A 9,715-nucleotide genomic window follows, 5' to 3' on the forward strand; every position below is an offset into this window, starting at 1 on the left:
GCGAGGCCGGCGCGGCACGTGGGCGCCCGCCGTCCCCGGGAAGCCCCGTCAGGGGTTGCCGGCCGGGTCTCGTTGTCGCCTGTCAGGCTTGACATCTTCAGYGTATAATTAAATGCCAGGACGCGAGCGGCAGAGCAGGTGCATGCTAATGAGGAGATCAATTTTAATTATGATTTTAATTAAACACCCAATCCGGTAGGAAATATGACAAGCAGGCTCGAAATGCAAACTTTATAAAGGGGGGAAGGCAAGGCGAGGGGAGCAGCAACGAGGGGCCCGGTGGGCAGCGCCCCAGCACGCGGGTCCCCGCGGCTGCGGGCTCCGGGGGACCCCGGCGGGCCAGCGGCCGCAGGAGCCCCTGGGACGCGCAYGTTGCGGGGCCAGCTCCGCGCGCTGCTCGGGCTGCCCGCAGCCGCCGAGGGGAGGGCCGCGCTGATTCCGCGGGGAGCACCAGAACTGAGGGCACCTTGGGGCGCTCGGCAGCTCCGGCGAACCCCCCTCCGCCGCTCGGACCGTGTGTTCCTGCGCTCGTCACCGGGATAATGACACCTCTTTTCTCCCCGGCTTTCTCTAGCTCRCTGTTTGGACTGTAAACTCTTCAGGGCGGATTTTGCCTGACAGTGATTCACTCTGCTCAGCGGGAGATTTTCAGCACAATCACAAGACARAAAGGAAGACAGAAATTCCGTATTGTTGCCACAACTTGATGTAGAAGCTCTGATGCCCAGAAAACTTTTTAACAGGCTGCTCCTATTTTTTTCCCATCTCTGCTGGTTTGCGGCCCCCCAGAAAGGCTGCGGCCGGCCCTGCCCGTGCGCGCTCGCTGCCTCAGCTGCAGGGAGGCCAGGGGGACGCTCCGGCTCCGGCTCTTAAAAACAGATGTGTCAATTAGGCTCTGCAGAACTGCACCGGAGGAGGGGGCATCAGCCCGATGGCAGCCCCAGGTCCTGGAGATCCAGCAGCAGCCCAAGGGCTGCCCTGTGCTTTTCSATAGGCAGGGAGCCTTCCTGCCGCTCACCCTTCGGAAACGCCGGAGCAGCGGGGTCCTCGCTGCTCYGCTGCTGCAACAACGTCCCGGTGGCCGCTGCCGCCGGCCGCCTCGCGGGCGCTGCGCGGATCCGTAACCACCGCGTTTCGGTGGCCGTTTCGGTGCCCTGGYCGCTGCTGCTGCCGCCTGAGCCGCAGAGACCCGCTGCCTCCGCGGCCGTTCCCGGGATTCCCGCAAGTCCCAGGAAAGACAGCGGAGGCACGGGGACCAGCTCCAAACGTGGCCTTTGTGCGAGCACTGGTCCATGTGGGGACAGTCAGGCCCATGAATCCAAATTAACTCCTGGAGTGGGTTAGTTAAACCCTAGCGAGCTCCTTTGTGGGTGTTCTTACTCAGTATTAGAGTGGTTCTAATTCGATTTATCTTAATTCACTTACAATTTGCTTATAATTAAACTACAGTGAACCAGGGGATCTGATTTCCCCAGCACAGTGAAATCTGATGAGGACTGTGAWTCAGCCATCTCAGTTCACTGCACAGTGTATTAATATAAATTGAAATCAATGGTGTCTTACATTAATGCTTTCTTGAGTGTCCGTCGGCGCGCGCGCCTGGGGAGAGCGCGAGCACRGCCGGGCCTGCGGSTGCGCCGCCGCCTGCSTCCCTCTGCCCTCGCTCCGGGCTCCCCCGTGGCCTTCCCAGGCGCCCCACTCGCTCCCAGAGAACCCCGGCAATGTCCTGCCCRTCCTGTCCCCGGGCTGCCGCCGCCGCCTCCCCGCCGGGGAGCGTCGCCGTGGCCCCGGCCGTGCTGGAACAGGCGGCTGCGGCCGCAAGTAGCAGCCCCACGGCTGACAAGGGGTGGGGGTTACATGTAGAGCCCCCTGGCTCTGCCGACAGCCCGGGTGAACCCCCTGTTGCTGGCGAGGYGCTAGTTGCTAGTGTGGGCACAGCGGGGCGCGGGCTCTGCACCGGGCTCTTCAGCTCACCCCGGCCCCGGCGTGTCCGTGTCCGGGCCCCGGCGTGTCCGTGAGGCGCCCGGCGGCCAGCGGCGCCCTGGCTGCCCCCGTCCCGCTCCGGGCCGTCCCTGGGGGCTCGCGCGGGGCTTCTCGCGGGCAGCCGGGCTCCGAGGCGGCTGCGAGCAGCGCCACGCGGAGCCGCCGGGGAAAAGGAAAGAAAATCCGCCTTCCCGCATGCGCGGGAGGATTTGGGGTGACCTGGGCGGGTTGGGGCCCCCGCGCGGGCGGGTGCTCGGGGCCGGCGCGTGAGACGGGCCGTGCGCGGCTCCCCGGGGCGGCAAACGGCGCTGGCTCCGCGAAACGGGCCCCGCGAACGAGACAAAGGAGCTGCTGGGAAGGAAGCATTCCCCCCAAAGTGTCTCCTAATGGCACAAGCACCTGACAAAAGGGGGTCATTAGCCCGACATAATGGCCCTTGTCAACATTAAGCTCTCTCAGGACGCAATTCAACACACTCAATTATCTCCTAATCAGGGCCATTTTGTCAGAGGTTATTGCCCCAAGGAATCAATTAGATTATATATACGTCATTAATATTTTATGGGAAAATCTTTCGCGGGAAAGTGTTAAACACCTTGGAAACGTCCCGGTCCCGGGGGAGAGCCGCCCTGGCCGCGGGCTCCGCGGGCCCTGCCAGGACGCCGCCGGCCCGGGTGACGAAGCGGCTGGAACCGGGGAGTGCGGCGCCGGGGGGGCGGCCGCGGGAGGACCGGGGGTCCCCGGGTGCCGCCGGGGGTGCTCGGGGCGGCCGGGCCCCGCGCAGCGCCACGGGCAGCCGCGGAGGCGGCGGCGGAACCGGACCCGGGAGGGCACCTCGGGCCTCAGCGMGGTGCAGGGCCCTGCCGGGAGCTGTGCTCCCTGCCGGCTCCCCGCACGCGCCTCTGGAGCGCTGCAAATGCTCCGAGTTATAGTTAACTCAAGTCATAATAGTTTGGCACTTGGAAACCTCTCTGTTTTATTAAGTAAGGCATTTGGATACTTACAAGTCGAGCTGCTTGGACAATGGAGCTGCAGAAAAGTGCGAGGGGAGTGATTTATTTTGATTAACTTTTTTTTTTTTTCCCCAGGAAAATTCTTGCCTGCCACCTGCCCATTCCCCTCTTCATCTGGCAAGGCTTATCGYGGCGCTGGCAGCCCGGGAGCGGGCACCGCTACCCACGGCGTGCGAGCATCACCGGGAGCGCGAGTGGCACGTGACCGTGCGCGCGGGAAAGGCCCCTGCACAGCCCCTGTCATGAGCATCGTCACTGGGCAAGGGGCTGGCTGTCACTGCGGTCCCCAGCTTGCTCTCTGCAGCAGCATCTCTCCGTGGGAGCTTGTCCCAGGCAGTTCCTGGGTGCTCCGGAGCACTTTCCCACACGGAGAGGGTRCGGAGAACACCCCGCCGCATGCCCAGCTCGCCCTCCCTGCCTTGCATGCGATCTAGGAGGCACCAAAGCCAGTGTTTCGCRGTGATGCCAAGTGACATATGGCAGGATTTTTTTAAAAAAAGTAGTTGTCCCAGTTCCCTAGGCAGTTTTGATGTGAATATTAATATTAACATAATTTCATGATGATWAGAGAACACAATTAGGGGCTATTAATAATGACACAAATAATGACATTTAAGGCCTCATTTTCCTGTGAGTAATGCTCTGTCTGGTGGTATTTAAGCAGCTCTGTCTGGCACGGTGTTGGCGGGGCGAGGTGCAGCCGGGCTGYGGCCCTGCAGGGACAGGGTGCTCCGCGTGCCGGGACGTCACCCACGACCTCGGTGCGGAGGGCTCTCGCGCCGCTAGGGAAGCAGGGCCGGGTTTTCCTGGCGTGCCGGCCCTGCTCCCAGCACTACCGGTGTGCCTCGGAGCAGTCCCCCAGGCAGCGCACGCCGAGGCGCGCTCGATTTCTCAGCCGCTATGTACACCTATAATTCACACACACACCGCATTGCAATAAACAAAGTATTTTCATTAAATTCCTAAGACAAACAGCTTCGGGCCCTTCTGCATTTCAATGCACATACAAMCATCTCGGGAAAATTCTGCTCTTTGAGACTTAAAGTTTAATTTCACAGAGAGCATTTCATGCCACCAGGCACTCAATTTTGCATGCACAGTCTGGTGCCTGCAGTTATTTTGCAAGTGTCGGAGCTCCCATATGCACCTGGAAAGCAGGTGCTCTGCGGCTGGCAGCCTGATCCCCGGGCAGCAAGGGGCCGGTTCGGCGCGGCAGCGGCAGCGGGGGCAGCCGGGGGCGGCAGGAGCAGCTTGGCAGGAGCCCCTGGTTRTTGTGGCCCTGCGAGGGGCCTCATGCCGCTCCGCGGGTGCTGCCGCCTGCGGGTGCACCCAGCAGCCGGCGCGGAGCCCGCCGGCCGCGGATTTCCATCTAGATGGGCCTGTTCCAGGCTGCTGCCTGTGTTCCTCGGAAATACAGAGCTGGAAGCGATATATTCAGCTGACTGATGCAATTAATAACAGCCTTAGTGAAAGAGGCAGGCTCCGTGATTGCATGAAGCCGTTCCAGCCGTTTCAGTCATCTGTGGGCTCCGGCTGCCCAGATTAGGGCCTCTTGCTCGGCAGCCGAGCGTTGCTGTTTAATTTCTCCTCCTGCTTGGTAACAACCTCCTAATTCCTTCTGACAATGCAAAGCCCACAAAGACCCTTGGCTTCCTCCAGCGAGCGCGGGCTGCGGCTGAAGGGGGCAGAGGGCAGGACGGTACCAAAGATAGAAAAGGCTGCCAAAGGAGTTATTAAACTTCAATTAAGCCATGCCAAAGCCGCGCAGTTAATGCTGGAGTTTCTTGCGCCACTTCCCAGACCTGTAACTAAAGTGCTGCTCCCCGRAGGTGCCCGACTCTCCGGTTCCGCCCACAGCCCCCTGTAGCCTTCGCCCTCCAGCAGAAGCCACGTGCACAGTCGCTCTGTGCAACTAGGGGCCTCTTTCTCCTGCCGAGCAGACACGGGAGCAGCGGAGCGGGAAGCAGTCTTGGGAAGCGGTGGGTGGCTGGCGGGGCAGCCGCACTCTGGGACTCTCCTGGGAGCCCTGGGGAGCCCCAGGGAGCCCCGGTTTGGGCCCTGGACCTGGCGGTGCCGTCCGACCGGCACCTCCGCCTCCCCTCCTGCTTGCAGAGCACTGGGATCCCTGCACCAAGGCTGCGCACAACAGCGGCTTCTGCSTTTAACCTAAGGGGAGGACGCTGCGCACGCCTCTTGGGTGGGCAGAAAGGGAACACAGAGCAGACCCGTTCTGCTTTTCCCAGCTGAGAAGGGGCTCCAGCTCTCCGCTTAGGGMGCCAGCAGCACAGCAGCCCAGGTGCCCAGCTGTGCAAGCCACTYGCAAGCTGTCTCGTTGGGCTGCAGCGTGGCAGCTTCTGAGAGTCCCAGTCGCGTGCAGCACGAGGACCTGTGGCACCAAAGAGCAGGGGACGGCGCTGGGCGAGTGCGTAGTGCCACGGGGGGCTGTCCCCGTGCTGCAGCGGGGTGCAGGGGGAGCTGCAGGGAGCCGCCTCGCCGGAGCAGCGCGCGGGTACCCCGTGCCAGGGGTGCAGGTGTGTGGAAAACACRCGCACAAGAAATTTGGGCTTGAGCAGGACACATAGGCCGTGAGATTGTAAGTTTGTATCTTTACAAGGGARGGAGGAAATTRCCCCTCTTCTTTGGCTGATGAGCAGGAGAGAGGAACCAGACAGGTGGGAGACTGAGCGGAGCCAGGAGTGGGGGGAGAGAGTGCGGGGAGCCTGGAGCGAGGGGGTCACAAAGGAGTCAAGCGACCCGAGGTGCGGGGAGGCAGCGAGCTGGGTGCAGGCGGCCGGGCAGGCTGTGACTCCTGGGTCCCTCGGCCAATGGGGAAAAGGAGAGGGCACCGCGGCCGGGAGAATAGGATAAAAGGGGGGCTGCGTCCCCCGGCAACCGGAGACACCCCACAGGGWTGTGCCCGGTGGACTCTCCCTTTATTCGAATAAAGTTTTGGGTCTCCTCTGTCTCCTTTTGGACACTCATTTCCGGACAGCGAGATTTTTCCRCACACAGGGCAGCGTGAGCTCGGGACGCCCAGCCGCGTCCTGCACCCCGGGCACGGGATGCTGGGGTGTGGGGGCACCTTTGGGGCATGTCAGCGCTGCAGCGAGCAGGTCCCGCAGCCGCCAAGGGCAATGCCGCCCCCCCCGCGCCGGGTGCCCCTGCCGCCCCCGTCCCGCACGTGTCTGGGTTCSTGTTCGGCCACTCGTGACTTTCCCGCCGCCGCGGGCGGGGCCGCCGCGCCGCACGGCGCCGGGGGCGGGCAGGRCCGGCGGGCACAGCTGGGGCCCATCGGGTATAAAGGGCCGGGCCGCCCGGGGCTCCTCCCCTAGAGCGGGAGCCGGAGCACGCGGTGAGTCCTGCGCGCCGGGCCGCCCCGTCCCGTGCCGGGGCACGTGGGGAGCGGGCTGCGCTCGGGGGAGCCCCCGCGCCCTGGCCACCGAACGCGTTAATTACTGAGCGGGGGGTGTCCGGCGGCTCGTGCGGGGGTCGCGGCGGGGCCGGCCTGCCCTGGGCTGCCGCCGCCGCCGCCCCGTGCGTCCCTCGCCGGTCCGAGGCCCTCCGCGGCCGCGCAGTTTGCTTGCGTTAAATGGAGCGCCTTAATAGGAGGCAGTGTTAGCGAAAAGCCACAAGCGAAGCAGCTGTAACTTAAAAGACAGCCCTATTACTGCAAGCCTCGTAATTAGGGTAAGAGGGAGCCTCGYGCTGCCATATGTTAAACTCTTTTGAGGTTAATAGCTCGGTAAGATTTTGCAATTTAAGGAAATTAGTCTGGAGGAACGCTGGCAAGGCGCSTTGCGGGGCCGGGGTCCGCGGCGCTTGCGGGACGCGCAGCCGGGAGGCGCTGCCCCCGCTAAGTGCTGGGGAGTGAGGGGGGCTCGCGGGGCCCGCGCTGGCCTCCGGGCACCCCCGTGTGCGCAGCCGGCGCCGCTGCGGCCGCTCCGCAGAGGAGGTGCTCGGGGAGGAGGTGCGGCCGGGGGGCCAGCGGCCGCTGAGGAGCACCAGGGCTCGCGTGTGCGGCGCTGCCCTGCTCCTGTGTGCAGTCCCCTGTGCAGCCCCTGCGTAGGCAGGCCGGCCGGCTGGCGTCAGCTGCTCGGGCCGCTAGCAGCAAAACCGMTTGGAGGGCTCCGCACCAGAGCGGCCGCGAAGATGTGCAGCCTCCACAGAAAGCGGGCCTTGTCGGCCTGCACCTTGTGCCYCTCGGGGCATTAGCAGCGCAAAAGCGTCCGTGTGCCAGGGTGGGCTCAAGGGCACTTGGTGTTCGCAGGCACAGTCTGCTGCAGGCAGCGTGGAAACCCCTTCCCCGTTCCCTGTGTGTCCTGTGTGAGCTCTGCTCCGGCTGCCGAGCAGCGAGCGGGGGCCGCAGGGCTGCCCTGTGTTCGCGCRGCTCCCTGTTTGCCCCGAGCTTTGCTGGCTGGTGTCAGCGTGCACGTACTGCTGTGTGTGCTGTTTTCCCTCTATTTCCATCAATAACGTCTAAATTACTCAATTAAAAGGGTAGGCTGCCAGTTCTTCCCCCGCCAAGGAGCGATCTCCTGCAGGGAAGGGCTGCTCTGCGTGTCCTCGGGGCTGCCAAGAGGGGAGCCCTTCCCAAAGRGGTGTCCCCGTGCACGAGGTGCACCGGCGCTAGCAGCACCGCTCGCTGCGGGTCACGGGCTGCCCACAAGCGCTGTGCAGTCCCGCAGGAGGCTTTACTTGGGCATCCCGGGAGTTCTTTGGAAAGGGCCTAGAATCAGACTGGGTGCAAACTCCTGGGAAATGGGGTGTACGTGCACATGCTGGCYTCCGTCGTGCCTCATCCTGCTCTGAAAACGTTTTAGGACACATTTTAACGCAATGCCCCTTGGGCAAGGGCTGCGGTGCTGGGCACAACGCAGACTACACGGGCCCTGCTTGCGCCGGCGCCCGCAGTGGCGCCCGCCTCCCGCGTGCTGCCCGCCGCTGCTGGCGCCGCTCCGGCCTTGCACCCGGCGGCCTCCTGGTGAAGCTGACCGCTCCTGCAGCATCAAGGCCGTTCCGAGCTCGGAAATGCCATCTAAATGCCCTCACCTACAGCGCTCTGAGCAGCTGCTGAGCTGGCAATTCCTCCAGCAGCGCAGGGGCTGCAGTGCTGCTGCTTCCTACCCCTTCCTCCCTCCTCGCGCGAGCACGTTTGCAAGCCCCCTACAAAGACGCATGAGGCGGGTGGGTGAGGACGAATTCGTGTTTAACAGGTGGGTGCGCGAGCGCCGGGTGCTGCGCACGGGGCCGGGCGCTGTCTCCTGGTGCTGCCGCCGTGCGCGGGGCTGTTCCCGCTGATCCCGCCGGGCCCTTCCTGCCGCTGCGGCCGGTGTCCCGGTGCTCGTCTGCAGGGATGTCCAGGAGCCTCCCTGCCTCGCCGTCTGCGCTGCCTCAGCTGCGAATCCTGGACGCAGAGCAACCCGTCACGTTTGGTTCCCYGGGGAAGGCTTTCCTTCGCTTTTAAAATTATTCAATTGATTAGCTCTTTCTTTTTATAYACCCATGTTAAGCTGGTTTCCACAGTAACAACCAAAAGCGGAACCCAAAGCTTGGAGTCACAGTTGAATAAAYAATGCCCAAACATTCCTTGACTATTCCAGTTGCCTGTGTCTTTGCCGCAGGAATGCTGCCCGCGTGGGAGCCCAGAGCCTAACCTGAGGGCCGCCYGTCCTGGGGCCTGCCAGGCTGTGTGGGCGGTTTCCCCGCAGCGCCTTACGGGCAGCCCGTGGGCGCGGATGCTGTAGCTCTGTTGGGATCTCCATSGATTCTGAGCTTGTGCTCCCGTGCAGTGGCAGTCCCCAATCCCCATTCCCTCCCTTAGAGCMCTAATGACAGTAGGGAGTAGCAGGAGACGGGCGGCAGACCCCGGTGCTGTCGCAGGCACTCCGGCCCGCTCCGAGAGCGCTCCCTGCACGGGGTGCTCCGGGCTCTGGGGGGAATGTGCTCTCTGCTAAGAATATGCAAGACCTGTTTGTGTACACACAGCTTGCATTCCAGACAGTCTTTCCTCCTGGACTCTGCCTTTTAAGCCAACTCTTCCCAAAACACTGGTCAGCTTGGCTAAGCTGCCAAGCAGAGGAGATGTAAAAGGCTGCCTGACCTCAAGAGGATGTCTTTGACTGAGCACCCTTTCTGGGACTGGTACCAGGTGTCTGCTCAGGAATTTGGGCCATCTGATCTAGGGAGCCTTCCTAATAGCGGTGCTGTGCCCTTGCGTCCCTGCTGCCCACCTTGAGACTAGGGGAACAAATAAGAGCCTCCTGGTGGAGAGCATTAGTTGGAGCTCTTGCTGAAAGGGGAGGGGATTCCTCCCCAACAACCACGAGGCGGTGGCGAAAAGAGGATGGCAAGAAGGGAACCCATGGTGTGAGAATGAGAGAACACAGAGGGGTGAATGTGGCCTCCACGCGTGCCCTGGACCCCCAGGGCAGGGCCGCTGTGTGGGGAGCAGCGTCACGTGTGGTGGCCTGGGGGGACACGGGGAGCAGCACAGGAGCCCCACAAAGCAACAGGCCCGAGCACTCACCAGGCCTGGGGAAGATCCAGCGCAGGGTGCTCTGGTCCGGCGCCGATTCAGCCCCGGCTTTCAGCTCCTGGTGCCCACAGGACTGCTCATGGCTCCGGCTCCGGGTGCGTGCGGGTGTGCTCGTGATTTCAGCTCATGGTGCGTGCGGGTGTGCTCGTGATTTCGGCTCCGGGTGCGTGCGGGTGTGCTCGTG

At 63.1% G+C, this 9,715-nt stretch overlaps 1 long non-coding RNA gene across 1 annotated transcript in view; it reads left to right on the forward strand.

The window, feature by feature from the left end:
- LOC112948130 overlaps positions 1–766 on the forward strand; it is a 12,870-nt gene extending 12,104 nt beyond the window's left edge. Inside the window, exon 2 of the long non-coding RNA XR_003249544.1 lies at positions 575–766. This is a non-coding gene — a long non-coding RNA (uncharacterized LOC112948130). The remainder of the gene's footprint in view (positions 1–574) is intronic.
- The last annotated feature ends 8,949 nt before the right edge of the window (positions 767–9,715 follow it).

Source organism: Nothoprocta perdicaria, unplaced genomic scaffold (assembly GCF_003342845.1).
Source record: "Nothoprocta perdicaria isolate Ctin4 unplaced genomic scaffold, notPer1 scaffold_252, whole genome shotgun sequence".
NCBI lineage: Eukaryota > Metazoa > Chordata > Aves > Tinamiformes > Tinamidae > Nothoprocta > Nothoprocta perdicaria.